The sequence below is a fragment of the Lissotriton helveticus genome, chromosome 6 (genome assembly GCF_964261635.1).
Source record: "Lissotriton helveticus chromosome 6, aLisHel1.1, whole genome shotgun sequence".
In the NCBI taxonomy this organism is placed as follows: domain Eukaryota; kingdom Metazoa; phylum Chordata; class Amphibia; order Caudata; family Salamandridae; genus Lissotriton; species Lissotriton helveticus.
The window spans coordinates 2,051,449,515-2,051,471,814 of NC_136067.1; positions in this window are offsets into that span (position 1 = coordinate 2,051,449,515).

Genomic DNA, 22,300 nt, shown 5'->3' on the forward strand with positions numbered 1-22,300 from the left:
CATGGAGACACCTGATTCGCGGAAATGTGCATTTCTAAACCAGGATGGTGGGAGCACAGACGCGTAGTGGCTGAGGTGATTACCTTCTACTTGAATAAATATCATCTGTTTTAACTACCTGGACTTCCTACATCATCACTACCTTGTGCAGATTCAGAGAACTTTACTCCCCCTTAATGGTATCCATCTGTCAACCCTAAAGTCTTTACTACCCATTAACACTACCCTTCCCCGAACATTAAAAACCCATTAACTTTACCCATGACTGAACTTTGCTAATCCGTTACTATCCCTTAATACTACCCATTTTGAACCCTGAAAATCCCAACTACCCATTAACGCTACCTTCAACCCTAAAAACCTTTACTACCCTTAATGCTGTACATCCAGTACCTTAAAACGCCTCACTATTTCTTCTTGCTAATCTTTCCCGTACCCTAAAAGCCTTACTTCCCATTATTACTCATCCCAGACAAATAAAACCCTTACTGTCCCTTGTTTTCATTCTGTGAACCCTCAGACTCTTTACTACCTCTTAATGCTACCCATTTCTGAACCCTCACAAATCCCTACAGCTAACCATCACTGAACCTGAAAACCCCCTTACTTCTACCATTCCCTTAACCGTACAAATCTTTACTATCCCTTAACTCTACCCATTCTTGAACCCTAAAAAAAATCCTTACTACCACTTAACAATACCCTTCCCTGAAAAAAACATACTTCCCTTAATTCCTCTCATCCCTCAACTCTTAAATTCCCTTACTAGCCCTTAACGCTACCTTGAACTCTGCTCCTTAAGACTGACCTTCCCTAAACACTACAAACCCTTTATACCCCTTAATGCTACCCTTCTCTAAACCCTTAGAAGCCCTTCCTACCCTTTAAGTCTACTCTTCCTTGAACCATACAAACTCCTTACTACCCCTTAACTCTATCCATCCCTTTAAGGCACTTATATCTTAATGCTATACTTTTTCTGAACCCTACTAACTCTTTACTAGCCCTTAACGCTCACTCAGGACTTTGCCTGCTGAAGAGGTGAGAGCTAAGAGTGAAATACTGGGAGGAATTGGGAATCAAAGGCCCGCTCCCTTGTTAAAGGCCCTCACCAAACGCTGGAGCGGGTGTTTAACGGCTGGTAGAGCCCAGCTATGGGTGGCTTTAAGGCTATATTAAAGTCTTAGAGCTCGACGCAGCGGGCTGTGCTGGCCATTAAAGGCCTTCTTCAGCATTCGGCGAGGGCCTTTAACAATGGAAATTAATGGCCAGTAGTGCCCGCTACGGAGGGCTCTAAGGCTACTAGAACATTCCGCCCATAGAGGGCAGAATGTTCTAATTTGTAAAACAAAGGCCTCACGGATCCAGAGGGGAGTGAAATCCCCTCTGGGTCCGTGAGGCCTTTGTTCACAGCAACATCTGTGAGCAAACATTGGAATGTTGATGCTCCGGGCTTCTACCAGCCATTAGAAGCCTGTAGCACTGCATTGTCTTCAATGGAGCGTCCAACATTCCAGTGCTCTAATTAAACATAATCCTTTCGTTGGAGGATATCTTCACGGGAGGGTAGCATAAACCTCAATTTTTACTTTACTTTTGCTCTTCAATGATTGACGCACCATACACGGCAAATTGAACGTTTTGTAGATGAGCGAATTTCCCTGTCCAAAAACAGGAACCTAATTAGCTTGCTTCCATCAGAAGCCTCTTAGATTCTACCAGCGGCCTTCCTGCCTCCAAGCTGTCAATTACCAGCAAGCCTCTAACAACATTTCCATTTGGTGCTCTTCAAGATAGACATTACCCAAATGATCTAACTCTTGTCCTAACCTTCTTTGATTCAGATTAGTTTTGCACCCTCCAGCCTCCTTCCATTACATTCATGGTTCCTGTTGGTTGGTGGCTGAGCTACCTTCCTCCACGAAGGTCCAGTAACAAACTTGTCATCTTTTCTTCTAACTCAAGCTGATCTGTGCTTTGGGACTTCAAACTCGCGTCTTCCTTGCCTCTTACAATCTTCTATCTTTTCAACATGTTCCCTTCAGTTCTGTTTCTCACTTCCATTTCTTTCAGGTTCTTCTGTTCACTGAAACACCATTTGTTTACACACTTGTGTCCTGTTTTTGCACTCTGGCAAGCATGCTGGTTTCCTTAGGTTATAGTGAGCGGGCATTTGGAAGCATCTACTCAGTAAGTCCCCGTCGCTGGACATGATTTTATTCTACAATGTCTTGTAGCTGCTGTTTCTGTCCTTTGCACATCGATTCACAAAAATTCACTATTCAGTTATTCGTTTCTAAATTCTTGCACCACTGTATCTCTTATTCTGGGATAGGTCATTTCAGGCTCTGTATGATCCCTCACGAGGCAATCCTGTGCATTACTGTAGTCTGAGAGATTCTGTTACATATAGGAGGTAGTTTTTCATACTTTACTTTCCTGCTCATCTGACATCAGATGGAATATTATAGGTGCCAGAATAGTCCCTATGGCACGAGTCTGTGGAGGAGTGACTATGAATGTCCCTTAGGGCCTAGACAGGGGCGATGAAGGGTCAGTCCCCAGCATGCACTGGTCACAGGCCTCCAGGCAGGGGTGTGACCACCAGAGGTGCAGCTGGTGCAATGCACCGGGGCCCAGAGGTGTAAGGGGTCCCAACAACAGCCCCGGGATCCCTCAGAGGGCCCTAAATACCATTGCTGAAGCTCCAAACGTGAACGAGCAGTAAAGAGGACTTTACATTTGTATTTTTTTGTGTAACATTTGCTGTGCGTTCAAAGACAGGGGTCCAGTGGTGGTCTATTTTCTGACAAATAGCTGCTTATTCTTTTAGAATGGAAACTAGTGTTTACAAAATCCCCACACTTTACATGAAGTGAAGGAAAAGGAAAGTGAGCTATGTGAAAACCTCGTTAGTGTAAAAAACATAAAGGGTGCCAGACTTTGTTTTCTTCTACGCAAACTAAAATGTAAATAGGTATAAATTAACTGTATAAATATTTCAAAATAAATAGGAAAACACATGATTTTTTTCCTAATTCTTAAGAGTGATGGAAACAAAGATTTTAATGGGGTTAAAACAAATCAAGACACCTTACTTGGTGTTGTGCAAATAACACATTTTCGCTGAAACCCAGGGGCATATTACCAACGATTAGCGGTATTTATCGCTAACGAGGCTTAGCAACAAATGTTTTAACGCTAAGCATCGCCGGAAATTATCGCAGAGATAACTTGCTATTAGCAAGGTTTACCTCAGAAGTGATAAAAATCCTCGCGCAAACTGCCAAATGAGAGATTATGGCTGGAAAACCAACGATAATCTCTCGAAGTTTGGCGTTAGCTTGATTATAGGGGCTCACAAACTTGGCCATGATATCCACCTTCCATAGGATATCATGGCTAAGTCAGGAAAATACCAGGTGTAAAAAAAACAGCGCTAACCGCGGTTAGCGCTGCTTTTTTTTTTTTTTTTATCACCGACAGGGTTAGTGAAATCCTTGAGAATAGGAGAAATGTCGCTTAACAACATATCTCACATTATTTTTCTCTGGAACGCCCCCTTTGCATCTCATTAGAGATGCAAGGGGAAGCGTAGAGAAAAAGGGTCCTAACATGAGAATTTGCGTGTTAGCACCCTGTTGCTGATAGGGAGATAATTTTATCTCCGCTTTCTTGGCTTTTCAAGCCAAAAAAGCGGAGATAAATCCCTTGATAATATGCCCCAAAGTTTCCACACATTATCGTTTGTGCACTTTATAGTCTTGTCAGTAAAATTGTACATCTGTGCAAATGTAGCGGCCATTTCAATAGAAAACATGCAGTCTATAAATGCCTGTGCCTGTACCTGCCCCACCATGCTGCAGTTATATATGTGCAATGGTGTGCTCCTAAATGCAACACCACCCACACACTTGGCGATGAATGGGCATGATCCTTTTATGATAATTGTTCTTTGTGTGATGCTTGGATTTTTCAAAGTCCCTAGGAGTTCAGTGATGTAAATTTTAGCATCGGAAACATTTATAAGAAAGGTCCTGCTTTTAGGAGTCCAGCACACTGCAGAGCAACTGTTGCCTGCGCTGCCCAAAATCATAATAAAACACTTGTCACAGTTTTTTTTTATCAGAACAACGTAACACAGCTGCCCTCTGTCCATCAATAGCGCTTCCTGTGATGGAAAAACCAGATATGGAACAGCCTCAAACACACCTGGAAGACTGCAGCAGTAAATCACATATGGCCCAAGGATGTATTACTTAAATAAACGAGTCAGATGCGCACACTCAAACACTCAGCAGGGAGGCTGCATTTAGCCCAAGGACACAACACCAGAGCAACCGCCCAGTTGCATTAATCATATAAAGCCCAAACAATGCGTAGTATTAACCCCTTCGCTGCGGGGTGTTCCCCCCCCCCCGTGCGGGGGGAGGTGCCGCGCGCAGACGCAGAGCCCCCATGCTGGTGACGAGCTGAGCTCGTCATGAGGCAAAGCTGAGCTGCCCTCATGACGAGCTGAGCTCGTCAGGGCCGCACCCGTTTTTAGAACGTTCAGCACAGCGGGGAAATTAGCCCCGCGTGCGAACGTTCCAACGGCCATGACGAGCTCAGCTCATCATGAGTGGAGCTCGTCAACAGCATGGATGAGGTTAAGCGTCACCCTAGATAACACGCATGACGCACTTGGCCGCCTGGACCACCGTAGGATGTTACTTCCAGTTGAGCTTTATGGCCCCTTCTATCAGGTTGGGATCAAGCATCTTACATGTGATTTATGACCCCCTGTACCGGTATTTCCTGCTCAAAAGGGGATGAGCTTCTCTTTATGGCACCCACTGTGCAGTATAAAGCATGCCATGTACCTTAATGTAAGTTGAATTTTAGCACGCAACCGTAAGAGATGTGGCTGCTATTCCTGTTTGCTATTGTTTAATTAGGCTGTTCCTGATTACCAAGCCTCGCTGTTCTCCTTTTTGATAGTTCGAACCTGCTTACAACATAACTAATGGCAGCACCACCAGTATGAAACTTGTTCTAGCACCACCGCCTACTGGAGCTTTCCCAGCACTGGGAGCTTCCCGTTAGTTCCGTCCAATTCCCTCAGCTGCAGGAGTCTGGCATCAAGCATCAGAATCCACTGGCACACCTGCGGTGGCACTGCGGGGGCCTTATTGCACGCACCCTGAATGGCCGAGCAGTGTGCTTGCTTACTTTCTAAATGCAGAGTGCGCCATTCGGCCCTGGCTGCCTGACGACCGTCAAAGTAATCACTGTGTTAAGCCTAATGGGTGGAGGTTAGATATTGGCAGCTAGTAAGAACATTGATTACTTAGGAAAGAGAGTTGGAACCATGAAAATTAGTAATTTAAGGGTTTATTTCCTTTTATGCTAAAAAAAAAATGCAAAGGAAACTTTAAAGTCTTGGGGCCTGATTCACAGAATGAACTTAAGACTCAATCCTAAAATTACTACTATTTTGGTATTCACAGAATGAACTTACTACTTTTGGTGTTCACAGAAGTTAGGATTTTAAGTCTGTCGTAAGTTTGTCTTAAGACAGACTTAAGACAACATCCTAACTTCTGTGAATACCAAAAGTAGTAAGTTCATTCTGTGAACACCAAAAGTAGTAAGTTCATTCTGTGAATACCAAAAGTAGTAAGTTCATTCTGTGAATACCAAAATAGTAGTACGTTTAGGATTGAGTCTTAAATTCATTCTGTGAATCGGGCCCTTGGAGTCCATAATTCACAATTCTTCCTTATTGAAACCAGAAGTAGTGTGGTAAATAAATAATTAAATACCGGTACTATTTTTGACTAGATATATAATAACAGATAGCTCAATAAATAAGAGTCAAGATTCGAGGTAGCTGGAGTTTGCAGGTTTTAATCAGGCATAAAGGACAGGAACAGGACAACCTGCACGGGAATAGGATGGCAGCTGCCGGGGGGCAGGATCGGGACAACAGCTAACTTTTAATAACAGTGCACAATATTTATAGTTAAACAATTGCATTACATTCAGTATAGTAGGCGTAGCAGTGGGTGGAGTTCATAGCAGTCGCGAAAGATAAGGCATAAAGTGGGTGGAACAAGAGGCGTATACATAGACATGTGATGTAAACGTAACAGAATATGTCATAAACGGGGCGGAAACATGGAGGGGGCTACCTAAGGAGCCGGGACCTCTGACCTAGTGGTGCGCGCAAGCTGGCAATGACGTGTTACTAGGAGGAACTGGGGGCTATGACTTCTGCGCTAGAAGAGGAGACGAAAGTCTGGAGTGTCAGAGCGACATGTACCTAAACACTATCTAGTATCTGATGTTTAGAGAACATCTTGATAGAATCCAAAAGTTATCAGGGTAAAGGCTAACAGACTCTAAGACTGGTGCATGCATCATTCTATATGTAGTGCGTGTTGAGGAGTATTAAATGACCATTAATACAGTATTTCTCTTACATGGAGACGTAAAGGCTAAACGATGACTGAAACTATTGATGCGATTCAGTAGCTTTAGGAATGCAGAGAAGGAGGGCTGGACTGATAACTAGAATCATAACATACTCTTGGCAGACTGGCAGGCAGAGCCAGGCCGAGCCGGGCACTGTGAGGCAGGAAGTAAGTGAAGGGTCAGGGATACAGGTGGGGGCTGTATCGCTCCTCAGCGAGGGTTCAGGAGACAGGAGCTGAATCTGGTGTTCGGGCCCTTTTGAGGCCTAGAAACGGAGACTTTTCAATGAATTAACGTGCACACTGTAAAACGTGGCAACATAACTTTACATAGGCCTAATACTCGTAGCTTTAACGAGAACTGAAAACTGGCATACTAGAGATGGACACAACTAAAATTGCGTCTTTAATCGGTCATGGGGAATACATATTGCATATTAATCATGCACATATAACATAAGATGGGGAACACGTAGGGACACAGAACATGGCAAAATTTACTTTTCCACATTCCCTCCTTGTCACTACGTTTCCATCAGGAAACATCAATATTCATGATACCATCTATCATTTCATACAGTATCATTTGCTCGTCTCGAATTGTCTTGGAACGGGACTTAGGACTAGGACTTGGAATACAGGATGTAGCACAAATGCCGCAAATCGCAGGGCCACATTGTAAACAGAGGCAGCAACTGAAAATGATCATTACTGCTATACCTAGGAATGACAATACTTTCCATCCCCAGGCAGAAATTATACTCCAAAACCAACCGGACCATGTCCAGGTGCCTGGATTCTGGTGTAACTGATGGGCAATTTTATGAAGTCTGGTTATAGCTGAATAAACAGACGGCGCGTTATTAGGAATGAAAATGCAGCAACTAGATCCGATGACTCTACATGCTCCTCCTCTATCGGCCAGTATGACGTCAAGAACGAGACGGTTTTGGAGCACGACAAATTTCATAGCAGATTGCTCTTCGGTTAAGTTACCTAGAGCAGAAGTAGTCTCATTCACTACTGCTTCAAGGGTTCTGGTTAGTCTACGTATTAACTTACTATTCTGGATAGGTCCTATAAAGAAGAAGAAACCTTTATTGAAGTCTGTATACTGTTCTAGAGCAGTTTCAGTTTGATCGACAATCGGGGACTCAATCTCCCTTCTATGTCTAATGTGTACTAGATGTGTGTTTCTATGATAATCGGATGGGGCTAGGAAAACTGGTGGCAGTAGGAAGGCAATGTAACATGTTCCATCCCAATCGAGGGGCAGACGAACATATGCGGTCTGACCACAAACAAAATAAGAATGACGTGAGGCTTTGAAAATAGATTTCCCACTGTCACTATACTCGACAATAGTAGTACAATCACTATGTCCTACATGTGCGGAACCATTATTTCTGACACATAATTCGCCTTTGACTGGTAGTACTGAAATAGTAGGTAAATCTGGAGTAGTATCAGACTGAACATTCAGGACCATAAAATTCGAAGAATAATTACCTAAATTATAAACTTCATTTTCTAGGTCTAACCCGGTTCTATGGGTGAGACCTTGCTTGTCTGGAAAACATGTACTATTCAGAAGGGACATATCAGTTGAGGATGACGTTAACATGGACCATGCTCCACACGAACCATTATGTGAAAACGGATAAGGAAACAGTGGCAGAACTCCCTTCGGTGTCTGGAAAGGGGGGAGTCGACCACACACCCAACAATTAGTGGCATTGCTGGTCTGGTGTGAATAGTGTAACATACGGATAAACGTATTATTTCTCATAGCAAGACGATAGGATAGCTCGTGAGGAGGCAGATCACTAAAGGTGTGCTCTACTGTAGAATTAGAAAACATATGTACATGTGGAAAACATAAATGCAATGCATAACTTGTGCAGGTAACCATCAAACTCAAAAATAGAAGAAAACATAAAATAACAATACATCTGATGGAGTTTTGACTAACTCTCTCACTATGGGGGTCTATCTCATACATGTCAGAAACCTGTCTAACCGTTTCACCCGAGGGGGACTTAGACAATTAAACTGGCTGACTTATTTTACTAGACCGGAGCGGTGTGTCTCTATAACTTCAGTCTCAGTAGTCACTGCATACGCGGCTACTAGTTCTCCTGTACTTGTTCTCATACATGAACCATCCACATAAAGTGTCAGGTCGGGATCTGGTAATGGAATATCTGTCAGGTCTTGTCTTGGCTTTGTCATGGTGTTAACTACTTCCACACAGTCATGTGTGGCAGGATTTGAAGTAACTGACGGTAACAGTGTAGCAGGATTTAGAACGTTGCAGCGTCTGATTTCTATGTGTGGCTGGAACAGTGTCAATTCATAACCTGTTAAACGTGCAATGGTCAAGTGCTGAGTCTGGGTTCGGTTTAAAAGAACTTCCACGGAGTGTGGAACTTGTACTGTCAGGGAATGTCCTAACACTATGGAATTACTTTGTCTGATAGCTAGTGCTGTGGCTGCAACTGACTTGAGGCACGCAGGCAGAGCCTGGGCTACTGGATCTAATGTGCTCGAAAAATAAGCACAGGGCTTGTATTGTCCTGCTTGATCTTGTGTGAGAACAGATAATGCTGTACCATTACGTTCTGTGACAAAAAGTGTAAAAGGCTTACTGTAGTTCGGAGTAGCTAGAACAGGAGCTTGACATAAAGCTTTCTTTAACTCATTAAAAGCAAGTGTATGTTCAGATGTCCAAGGGAGGACAGTCGATACGGCTGCCTCCTGTGTCGTTAACTGTATCAGTGGTTTGGCTAGAAATGCATACTGAGGAATCCATTGTCGGCAATAAGAAGTGAGGCCAATAAAAGCTCGTACCTCCTTCTGGGTCTTGGGCTGAGGAAGACTCGCTATTAACTGGATACGGTCGGGTGTCAACTGCCTACCCCACTTGGACAGTAAGTGGCCTAAGTAGATCACTTGCTGGACACAGAATTGAAGCTTCGAAGGGGACACCTTGTGCCCCATCTCGGCTAGGAAATACAGAACGGTAAGTGACGCACGCTCGCAGGCACGTTCAGAACGGGCTGTGATCAGTAGATCATCGACATACTGGAGCAGGGCAGTGTCAGTTGGCATGTGAATATTGTCTGGTTGTCTCTTAAGTGCTTGACTGTAAATACTAGGACTTTCTGTGAAACCTTGAGGAGCTCGTGTGAATTTATAGCTCCTTCCATATAAACAGAATCCGAAAAGAAACTGACTGTCTGGATGAATGGGGACACTGAAAAATGCGTTTTTGAGGTCTATGACTGTGAAAAATGTAGCCTCAGAATCAATGGCTGTCAATAGGGAAGAAATATCTGGAACAACTGGGTACTGGGGAATGATACATTTATTAAGCTCTCGAAGGTCAATCACTAATCGATATACTAGAGGTGCATTTGGATCAGTACGTTTCATGACTGGAATGATAGGAGAATTACATACATTGGAGTCAGTTTCTACAACTACTCCTTGAGCAATGAGCTCGTCAATAATTTTGGATAAGGCTGCTACAGCCTCAGGTGGCAATCTGTACTGTCTGATTCGTGGCAAAACAATACCTGGTTTGAGAGTCACACGATGGGGTGTGATTTGCATAAAACCAACATCAGTTGGACCTTGCGCCCATAGATGCTGCGGAACATTTAACAATCTTGGATCAAAATCACGTAATACATAGTGACCCTTAAAGTCACGTAAAAACAAACGTATTCCTTCTGGGGAGCAGCAAATAACTGCACCTAATTCTTTTAATGTCTTAATGCCTAACAAATTTTCTGGACATGATTTCGTGAGTAGCAGGTCAGTAGTTCGGGACAATGGACCTACTTCTAGAGTAACTGGTTTGGAAATCTCGTTAACAATTGGCTTTCCTGAAAATCCAAGGGAAACATTTCTAGAGCCTGAGAGCGGAGCCCCTGGAACCTCGTCATGACTGATAGTAGTCCTACTTGCCCCTGTATCAATCAGAAACTTTCTGTCTTTCCCTAATACTTGACTGTGAACATAGGGACCCTCTTGATCTACAGGAATCTCGATGAGAGGCAAGCCTACCTCCCTCTCTAGGCTGTTTCATGAATACGCTTGATACTCTGGATACTCTGTCTGAGCATACTGGTACATCTGCTGTGTAACATGCTGTGTTGCAGCTATAGGCTGCGGTGCTGGAACTGTCTGTTGTGCATTCTGGGGTGACTGAGAAGTCTGTGAAACTTGTTCTTGTCTAGGCGCACGTGGTCTTTCTTTAGTCTTACCAGTGGCTATGTTGTGTTTCAGAACTGCACACTCGTTTATAAAATGACCTGGCTGTTTACAATAATTGCAGGTCCCTTTAACGGGAGCTGCAGGATGACTGGCTTGATTCGGACCCCTCTTCTGACTGTCTTGTGGAACAGATTGTGCAACCAGTACTTTCATTTTCGTGTCTTTCATACGTCTTCTCTCGTGTTCTTGCTCTTCCCTGATTCTATTCTGGTGATACTGGAGCATCTGTAACATCTGGGACGGAGTATTAGCTTGCCAGGTACTCTCGACTTTCAAAACTCTATTTTTAACTTGTGGACTTGAATTCTCGACTAGTTTAGTAACAAAAAGATGAGGGTATGACTCACTACTCGTCTTCAAACCACTGTTGATGCTAAAACATTTCTCAAATCTAGAATAAAAATCACTAGTATCTTCGTCTTGTTTCTGTTTACATGCTGAGATTGCATCCCAGTCTTCCTTTTTAGTGGCTAGTAACCTAGGCAAAACCTGAATCAATAACTCTGGTAATTCTTTACATTTGTCCCCAAGACCGGTACCTGGTACACGTGTATTTTCTTCAGCTTCTAGAACTGCCCAATCTATCTTTTTCTCTCCCACCTCCCATTCTTTCTCCTTGAGTTTTTCATATATGCCCGCGGGCAGCAGGACCTTTAACATTTTAATTATATCTGGATACGTGTATTCTCCCATACGGAGCATGTCTTTTAATTCACGGTGGAACCCTGCTGGATCTTTATCGTGACAGGGAATTAACTTTTTCATCTCTAAGAGTTCCATCTTTGTAATCGGGGTGTAAACAAATACTCGTTGCATTTCACCACCCTGTGTCCTAACTGGGTGTACTTCTCGTAACGGATGCTGTCTGTCTATGTAAAAGGGTTTACTTTCTGGGGGTGAGACGTGAACAAAATGCGGGTTCAGAAACGTTCTATGTTTGTGGCGCTGTTCTAGAATGATACTAATTAAGTCGGTACCTAGACCTCTCCATTTATACTGGAGTAACTCGTTCAGAACATCATGTAACGGACCTGGATCGGAATGCTGACCCTCATACAATGTAATGAGGTGCTGGATCATATACATACCCACCAGTCGCTGCTCGGCTGGGGGCAGTTTCAGAAACATTTGTGCCACTATTTTGTCTGAAAAAGTGGTAGTATCAGTAGCCCATCGGACTGCTGATCGGGCTAGTTCTTGTTCATGCATGGTACTAAGTTCACTATAACCGATTCGTGATTTCAGAATGTGATCGGTAGCTTGAAATACTTGCTCTAGAGAACCTTGTTCTGGGGCTGGAAGAGGAACAGTTTTCTTGTGTTCTAGACGTGAATGTCGGTCGGGAAGTCTAGCTTTACCTACATACGCTATTCTGGCGGTATTCTCGTCGTCTACCTCTTCAGTAGAAGAGTCGTTTTCCTTCTCGCTTACTTGTGCTGCTTTGCGTTTCTCGTGTAACCTTATTATTTCCTTACGAATTTTCTTGTACATACTCTCTATACAACTGAGCGTCCTGTGTCTTCCTTCGGCTATATTATCACGCCACCTTGTCAGGACTTTCATTTCGGTCGGATCTTTAGTCGGATAATCTTGTTCCCTTATTAAACAATTAATTAGAAACTTTAATAGCATGAGCTGAATCTCAGCTTTTCTTAGAAACATGACTTCGCCAATACTTTCTGGGTCTGTTCCTGTACGAATGAAACGATATATTCTGTCTAGATCTTCTTTCATATTTGGTAGGGTGTCCAAATACTCGGTCACCCGTCTTACACGTAATGAATATATAACCATACTATCATCACCTGGGACCGGATCATAACGGCATTCGGTAAGAGCTCGTCTGATATCTGCAACAGACTGATGTTTGGGCGTGCGCTGTAACGCACGTTCATGTAACTCGACTGACGTTACACGTTTGTGTGGCGGCGGGGTTCCCGGAGGACCTCCTCCCGCGGCCCCTAAACTGGAATCGTCGACTGATACTCTTCGTGCTGGCAGAGTGACCAGTGTAGCGGGTACTTGTAATGTAGGCTGGACCGGGGGTACCGTAACAGGTGCTGTAACAGGTGCCCCGGTGACTGGAGGAGCAGGATTTACATTATTTACAGGAGCTGGCGGAACAGGATTTGCATATTCTGGGACTGTGTCGTCCAAATAGGACGAGAGAAAAATATCAGCTGCGGGCGGTTTGTGACGTAGCTTGGTCGGAACTAAGGGTGGCGGAAAATTACTGGATGCCTCCGGGGTTGCTTTTGGCAAGCCCTCGGCAAGAAGAGGGTACATACCCTTAATAAGGGCATTCCTCTGTCTGTCTGACTGTTCGGTTTTAACTCGTTCACCTATTTCGATTAATTCCCTTTCTTGGGCTCTTTCTGAGGATTCTCTACTTAATTCTGACTTTCTGATTTCTTTTTCGGTTCTTTTATGAGATTCTTTGCGCCATAACTCGATGGCATCTTTCTGTGACTGTCTGGCTTTCTTTTTCCATAATACTTCTTCTACTCGCATGATGCACTCGGCATCCCATGTGCCTGATACAGGCCATCTATATTTCTCTTCTAATTCCTTAGTGTACTCGACCCATAAGTCTAGATATAATATGGCACTTATGCCATGCTTATGATACATAAAATGACCTGGACTGTCCCTAGGTGGGACAGGAACTGCTTCCTCGAGCAGACCTTTTCTAGTTCTTAACTGACGTAATTTTGAGAACAGAGGCATGACGTGAACTGGGATCTGGACACAATACAATACAATACACAATGAACACAATAATGACTTGAGACTGATCACTCATACCACGACATTAAAAACACATTGAAATGACATTTAAAATAACAGTTCGAACAGAAACATTACCTGGAATACTTGAGAACAGAAACACATGAATTTCTCGAGACTAGAACTTACTAGATGCACTGCTGAAACAGTACGAAACATACCGGTCTCATAAAGAGACACGTCAGGACCCGCATCCACCTAGGTGGACACTTCGTGTTGGATTTGCGTACCCAAACCCACGGACCAGAGACAAATTAATTGACCCTGTCTAGATACTACCCCAGCAACGGTACTCACCGGGCAGCAAGAACGGAAGGCCTCGGACTGGACTGGACTGCTACGACGACGGACTACGAACTTCGGACTTCAGTTACGGGTGGGCCTCCGGATACCTCGGACCTTGGACTCTCGGCTTGGGCTCTGGTCGGGACTCGCCACGTTCCTCCACCGCCTCGTCTGGATGCTGGACCGCAACCTCCGTCTCCTCCGTGGGCCTGAGGGATACTTGAAGCAGAAATATCTGCACGTGCACGGTATGGTTCCGTCACGGCTGCAGAGGGTCAGGGGGCTGGCGTGGCTTCTCCGGCGCGTGGGTAAAGGGCAAGTCCCTATTCGGGCACCATTATGTGGTAAATAAATAATTAAATACCGGTACTATTTTTGACTAGATATATAATAACAGATAGCTCAATAAATAAGAGTCAAGATTCGAGGTAGCTGGAGTTTGCAGGTTTTAATCAGGCATAAAGGACAGGAACAGGACAACCTGCACGGGAATAGGATGGCAGCTGCCGGGGGGCAGGATCGGGACAACAGCTAACTTTTAATAACAGTGCACAATATTTATAGTTAAACAATTGCATTACATTCAGTATAGTAGGCGTAGCAGTGGGTGGAGTTCATAGCAGTCGCGAAAGATAAGGCATAAAGTGGGTGGAACAAGAGGCGTATACATAGACATGTGATGTAAACGTAACAGAATATGTCATAAACGGGGCGGAAACATGGAGGGGGCTACCTAAGGAGCCGGGACCTCTGACCTAGTGGTGCGCGCAAGCTAGCAATGACGTGTTACTAGGAGGAACTGGGGGCTATGACTTCTGCGCTAGAAGAGGAGACAAAAGTCTGGAGTGTCAGAGCGACATGTACCTAAACACTATCTAGTATCTGATGTTTAGAGAACATCTTGATAGAATCCAAAAGTTATCAGGGTAAAGGCTAACAGACTCTAAGACTGGTGCATGCATCATTCTATATGTAGTGCGTGTTGAGGAGTATTAAATGACCATTAATACAGTATTTCTCTTACATGGAGACGTAAAGGCTAGACGATGACTGAAACTATTGATGCGATTCAGTAGCTTTAGGAATGCAGAGAAGGAGGGCTGGACTGATAACTAGAATCATAACATACTCTTGGCAGACTGGCAGGCAGAGCCAGGCCGAGCCGGGCACTGTGAGGCAGGAAGTAAGTGAAGGGTCAGGGATACAGGTGGGGGCTGTATCGCTCCTCAGCGAGGGTTCAGGAGACAGGAGCTGAATCTGGTGTTCGGGCCCTTTTGAGGCCTAGAAACGGAGACTTTTCAATGAATTAACGTGCACACTGTAAAACGTGGCAACATAACTTTACATAGGCCTAATACTCGTAGCTTTAACGAGAACTGAAAACTGGCATACTAGAGATGGACACAACTAAAATTGCGTCTTTAATCGGTCATGGGGAATACATATTGCATATTAATCATGCACATATAACATAAGATGGGGAACACGTAGGGACACAGAACATGGCAAAATTTACTTTTCCACAGTAGGAATAGTTATTCTTCTGAAGTGCACAGAAAAGAGCCAAAATCTCAGGGAACAAGTTGTTGCTCCCCAAAGTGAGCTACTGCGAGAGATGGTACTCGAGTAACTGTAGCCCACCTCTACTGCAGTAGTGTGTAGGAGTCCACAACATGAGAGGGGGAGCAGAGTTGTAGGCCTGCCTTGATTCTATAAGCCCATCTTGGCTCTAAGAGCTCAAGCATGGGCTGAGCCATGGGGACATTTGGCCTGGAGATTGTGAAACAAATTTAGAGTAAAAATAGGATTGTGTCTTCAAAATAACTATGGCTCTCTGACAAGCGTTTCACCTTAGTACATTAACTTATATCAGTGCATTGAGAGGTGTTTATTAAAAGTGATCGTTTCAAACATGAAGTTGGAAACATTCCTGCCCTATCCTCCCACAGTGTCATTTGCGAACTAAGAATCATATCAGTTGTCATGTGCACTCATGTGGGGACTTAGGGGCATATTACCAAGCTATAGCGATAACTATCGCTAAGCTTGGTTAGCGGGTAGAATAATATCGCCGCGCTCCGACGATTTTTACCGTTGAGATACCTTGATATTATCAAGGTTTATCTCAAAAGCGGTAAAAATCGTGGGAAATGCATGAATATCGCTGTAAAATAAGCGATATTCATGCATTATCGTGACAATGCTCTTAGCCATGTTATCCAGCGTCCATTGGATAACATGGCTAAGAACTGCTCTGGGCAGGCGTTAGCTTTTGGAGATAATCGCGCTTAGCGCGATTATTTCCAAAAGTTGGTAATAGGAGATAGCGATGTTAGCGACTGTTTCCAGTCGCTAACATCTTGGCACGCCCACTTTGCATGTCATTAGCGATAATTATCGCTGACATGCATAGTGGGCCCCTAAATGCCCGCTATCGCCTATTAGCTAATGCTAACTGGTGTTAGCGACAGCTAGGTAATAGGGCGATAAAATTATCGCCGCTTTAGCGGGAAAAATTCCCGCTAAAGCGGCGATAAGGCCCTTGGTAATATGCCCCTAAATTCTTATTTTACAAGGATCAACATTATAGCCCAAGCACGAGAGATTTGTGTACAGCACACGTCCTCATATAGTTCAAGGTTTTCACAAATACAGTAATGCAAAAATAGGAGGCATGATAAAATAACTGCAGAAGATCACAAAATTTGGTGGTCAAGTCTGGATTGAGCCCAGGTTTTCTGGTCTCACATTGTGTAATTCCGCCACGAGATGGATATCCCTTTCTCGCTCCTGTTTGACATCAAAGTGTAATGCTTTGTCTTTCATTCTTGGTGCATGAGATTCAAGCATTGGTAGCAAGCAGAAGCCACAAGAATATCCAGTTCATTTGGGCTCAAGAGGACCTTGAGCTAAATCTGAGCCTGGCATCTGGCTCGAGCCTACAGTGGCTCACCCACCTCTATACTTTATTCTGTGCTTGAAATAAACGTGGATGCTGCTGCCACCGGTGATACCTGTTCTGCATGTGAGGATATCTTCGCTTTCACTGTAGATGACCATCTTGTACCAGTGCTGTGTGAGGGGAGCTTATAAAGGTGCCAAATGCTGCACAGTGTTGTGTACATACACACAGGCTTGGACTTCTGTTGCACATGTTCTCCATTTTCTGTGAATGCAAAGGAAGCTTGTATTGTTTCTGACCAGATCAGTATGTGTTTTGTGGGTGCGAGGGAAATTCATACTCCTGCCTAGTGTTGTACGTGTTTTATGAGTGGAAATCTTGATGTGTGAGCGAGTCAAGCTTGCACTCGTACACCCCAGTGCTTTTCCTTACACTTGTACAAAATCTTAAATGCTGCTTGTTTATTGTATCTGAGAGAGGCGTTAAATGGTACTGCCCAGTGCCACACTTGTTCCATGTCTTTGAAGGAAGCTTGCACTGGCCCTGCAATGCCACGCATGTTCCATGTCTTTGAAGGAAGCTTGCATTGGCCCTGCAGTACCACACTTGTTCCATGTCTTTGAAGGAAGCTTGCAGTGGCCCTGCAGTGCCACGCATGTTCCATGTCTTTGAAGGAAGCTTGCATTGGCCCTGCAGTACCACACTTGTTCCATGTCTTTGAAGGAAGCTTGCACTGGCCCTGCAGTACCACACTTGTTCCATGTCCTTGAAGGAAGCTTGCAGTGGGCCTGCAGTACCACACTTGTTCCATGTCTTTGAAGGACGCTTGCAGTGGCCCTGCAGTGCCACACATGTTCCATGTCTTTGAAGGAAGCTTGCACTGGCCCTGCAGTACCACACTTGTTCCATGTCTTTGAAGGAAGCTTGCATTGGCCCTGCAGTACCACACTTGTTCCATGTCTTTGAAGGAAGCTTGCAGTGGCCCTGCAGTGCCACACATGTTCCATGTCTTTGAAGGAAGCTTGCATTGGCCCTGCAGTACCACACTTGTTCCATGTCTTTGAAGGAAGCTTGCACTGGCCCTGCAGTACCACACTTGTTCCATGTCCTTGAAGGAAGCTTGCAGTGGGCCTGCAGTACCACACTTGTTCCATGTCTTTGAAGGAAGCTTGCACTGGCCCTGCAGTGCCACACTTGTTCCATGTCTTTGAAGGAAGCTTGCACTGGCCCTGCAGTGCCACACTTGTTACATGTCTTTGAAGGAAGCTTGCATTGGCCCTGCAGTACCACACTTGTTCCATGTCTTTGAAGGAAGCTTGCACTGGCCCTGCAGTACCACACTTGTTCCATGTCTTTGAAGGAAGCTTGCACTGGCCCTGCAATGCCACGCATGTTCCATGTGTTTGAAGGAAGCTTGCATTGGCCCTGCAGTACCACACTTGTTCCATGTCCTTGAAGGAAGCTTGCAGTGGCCCTGCAGTGCCACACATGTTCCATGTCTTTGAAGGAAGCTTGCATTGGCCCTGCAGTACCACACTTGTTCCATGTCTTTGAAGGAAGCTTGCACTGGCCCTGCAGTACCACACTTGTTCCATGTCCTTGAAGGAAGCTTGCAGTGGGCCTGCAGTACCACACTTGTTCCATGTCTTTGAAGGAAGCTTGCACTGGCCCTGCAGTGCCACACTTGTTCCATGTCTTTGAAGGAAGCTTGCACTGACCCTGCAGTGCCACACTTGTTCCATGTATTTTGAATGAAAGTTGCACTGCCTGGCCCTGCAGTAACATGCTTGTTCCATGTCTTTGAAAGAAGCTTGCCCTAGCCATGCAGTGCCACATGTCTTTAAAGGAAGCTTGCACCGACTGACCCTGCAGTTGTACTTTTATTCCAGGTCTTTGAAGCAAGCTTGCACTGGCCCTGCAGTGCCACACTTGTTCCATGACTCGAAGGAAGCTTGCACTGGCCCTGCAGTTCCACACTTGTTCCATGACTCAAAGGAAGCTTGCATTGGCCCTGCAGTACCACACTTGTTCCATGACTCGAAGGAAGCTTGCACCTACCCTGCAGTGCCACACTTGTTCCATGTCTTTGAAAGAAGCTTGCACTGGCCCTGAAGTGCCACACTTGTTCCAAGACTCCGAAGGAAGCTTGCACTGGCCTGAAGTGCCACACTTGTTCCAAGACTCCGAAGGAAGCTTGCACTGGCCCTGCAGTGCCACACTTGTTCCATGTCTTTGAAAGAAGCTTGCACTGACTGGCCCTACAGTAGCACTTTCGTTCTATGTCTTTGAAAAATCTGGCACTGCAATACAACCCTTGTTCCAAGCCTTCAAAGGAAACTTTCACTGATCTTGCAGTATCACACTTGTTCCAGTCCATGTCTTTCAGGGAAGATTATGATGCTCTGGACCTGTGCTGCATTGCCTTATGCATGTGGGCCAAGGCCCCCCTGTGCTCTATCTAGTTCTGTGTGTTTTAGGTCTGAGCACAAGACTGTTGACATAATCTTACATAGAGAAACGGGGCTTTAGGTAAACCCACTTCATTTATTCATCAAAGTTTCATTCACATATTAATCCAGCCCTTCAGAGCAGGTTACCTACAACTGGGCAGTGGATCAGCCCTCTTCAGTCCTAGGCTTTGTTGTCAATGTTTGGTTCCGCCTAGTAACTAACCACTGGTCTTTAGAATATTGGGTATTTTAAGTCACAGTATTTTGCCTGCTTACTCTGCATCTGGAGGCGTCTGACCTCATGAGATATTTCCTTTAGTTCTGCTCCCCCCTTCCCCCCTCACTGCTGCAACCTTAGAAACCATGCTACAGTTTGGAAACGGTGTTACACATAGCTTATCACTGTTTACTGCTCCAAGATGGCAGACCAGTGCAAAGCTGTACATTACTTTTTAAAATTGTTTTTTTTAAATAAATTGAAACACATACCCGCCTTAGTTTAACTGCAAATGGGGTTGTGTGGGAGGGAGGTTACCAATATACATTTTCATAGCAAAGGTATCCAAATCAACCATAGATATATCAATTCCACCACCCTCCATGTATTGCATCTAATCCAAGCACGTCATACAAGCATCTTATTTCTAAATTACTTGCTTTCATGTTCCAAGTCACCCATAGGTCAGCATGCTGTCCAGTGTCAACTGAAATAAGTCTTATGAATGAAATGTTATCCAAAGATCTGTCCATATATTCCAATAATTATATATTAAATCCAAATTTACAAAAAAGACAAATATATATTCACATAACTTGCAAAAACTAAAGAGAACGCATTTTGTTCTAAATAACAAATCGTATATAGATTTTATCACCATGGCGAATACATAGAAACGTGCCCATTATGTGCATCATAATTTTATTGCATGAACAGAACATGACATAAAAAGTGTTCAACATATAAAACACATATTGTAACATTATTCCTATTCTGTTTTACTAAAAACAAATAATTGGTTATCCCTATAGGGTTGGGGCCTACAGTTACAGTAATTTTACTTTTGATGGTCTAAATAACTTGTTTTGATAGTCTTTATGCCAATAGCCTGTTTGTTTGCCCTCAGCCGAATGCTGTACACAGATGTGTTTTGACCTCCTGGGGGGCCTGAAAAGTGGAGGAAGGTATTTTTCTGGGTACAAAGTTTACATGAAGGACATTAAATGGAGCAAGGAAAAGGCAGATCAAAAATAAGTTCCTATTCCTATTTAAAGTATGTCAGATATAGAGAGAGCAACAGTAACAAACCCCCGAAATGGTTGCAGGGTTCTATTTAGTATGTCAGAAATCAGGGTGGACCTTATTAATAGGACCAAAAAAAGACAAATGTTATTGTCAATGCTTTTGTTTGTGCCATATGAAAATACCATTGGCAGTTACCTGCATTGTATGTTTTGAATGTGACGAGGAGTGTAAAAGTAGGTGCTCTTCAACTTTGCAAAGTAATGGAGATATACCTACAAGGCGGTTTGGATGCTGGTGGGAGGACAGAAAGAGTACAGTCATGTGCATTGCCATCTTTCACCATAAAGGCGTTTCTTAACTTGCCTTCTCCTTCACACAATAACCTTTTACACACATTTGTGTGCGTGACAATGCTGGATTAGTTTCTTCGCTTAGAGATTCCACTCCACGAGACCATCATCAAGACTCCTTGAACACCACGTACAAGGCCTCGACATGCATTGTGCAAATGTTCGATTTTTCATCCACAAGGCGAAACAGCTATCTATAGACCATAACAATGCTGGCTTGTCCAGGACTCACAAGGACACTTTTGATTATATACAAGCATTTCCGGGTTTATTTAGAGGAGAGCTTTGCTGATATTGACCTTGGGCCCAATTCACAGAACGAACTTAAGACTCAATCCTAAACTTACTACTATTTTGGTATTCACAGAATGCACTTACTACTTTTGGCATTCACAGAATGAACTTAAGACTCAATCCTAAACTTACTAGTATTTTGGCATTCACAGAATGAACTTACTACTTTTGGTATTCACAGAAGTTAGGATTCTGTCTTAAGTTTGTCTTAAGTCTGTCTTAAGTTTGTCTTAAGTTTGTCTTAAGACAAACTTAAGACAGAATCCTAACTTCTGTGAATACCAAAAGTAGTAAGTTCATTCTGTGAATGCCAAAAGTAGTAAGTTCATTCTGTGAATGCCAAAAGTAGTAAGTTCATTCTGTGAATGCCAAAAGTAGTAAGTGCATTCTGTGAATACCAAAATAGTAGTAAGTTTAGGATTGAGTCTTAAGTTCATTCTGTGAATTGTGCCCATGGTCTCTACACGCTGAAGCTTCGGCCCAGCAGCTTGCGACCAAGACAGGGACTTATATTCTTTCCCTTCATGTAACAAGGGTTGGATCACCCAGCGCGGGGATTCTTGGTAGAACACACACATGCCCTAGACACTTACGTTAGGGACTGCATAGTAGGAGTACACTGATTTCTACATTGTGGTATACGCCTGCACATATACATTGTCTTAGCATGATGGTGGATCTTTTCATCCTATTCACTGTCCTGATGCTTCTGTCTATTGATCATTGCAGCTCATATATTCTATACAAGAATCACGTCGGTTCAATAAACACTGAAAACGTCCCACTGTGTATTCCTTGTATATTGCTCTGAGAGCACGAGTGACTGGGCCAAAATGATTCTAGATCTGTTGCCACGATCCCGGGGGGATCCGGGTTGTCCAGTTTAGTGGTTACTAGAACAATTTACTACCTGCCTAGGTTTAGGGGTACTTATGGTGGCACTGCGAGCTAACTGGCCTCTAGGACAACCTATGCATAGCATCAGTCTGGCACCATCCCGATGGTTGTGCCATCCACAAGCGTGCAGTTCCTATCAGAGGGTGGAAACTACACGACCGAATGAAATGACGAAAAGAAATGGTGCACCAACAGTACACTGCATAAAGTATATATATCCAGAGAAAAACATCCATCACTTCCTTACCAAAAGTGTCATTCTTTCTGGTCAAAGAAGCTGCCATCATACAGAATTAAGCAAAAAAAAAAGAAAAAAAACTTCAAGAGAAACCAGAGAATCCTAAGGGCATTTCAAT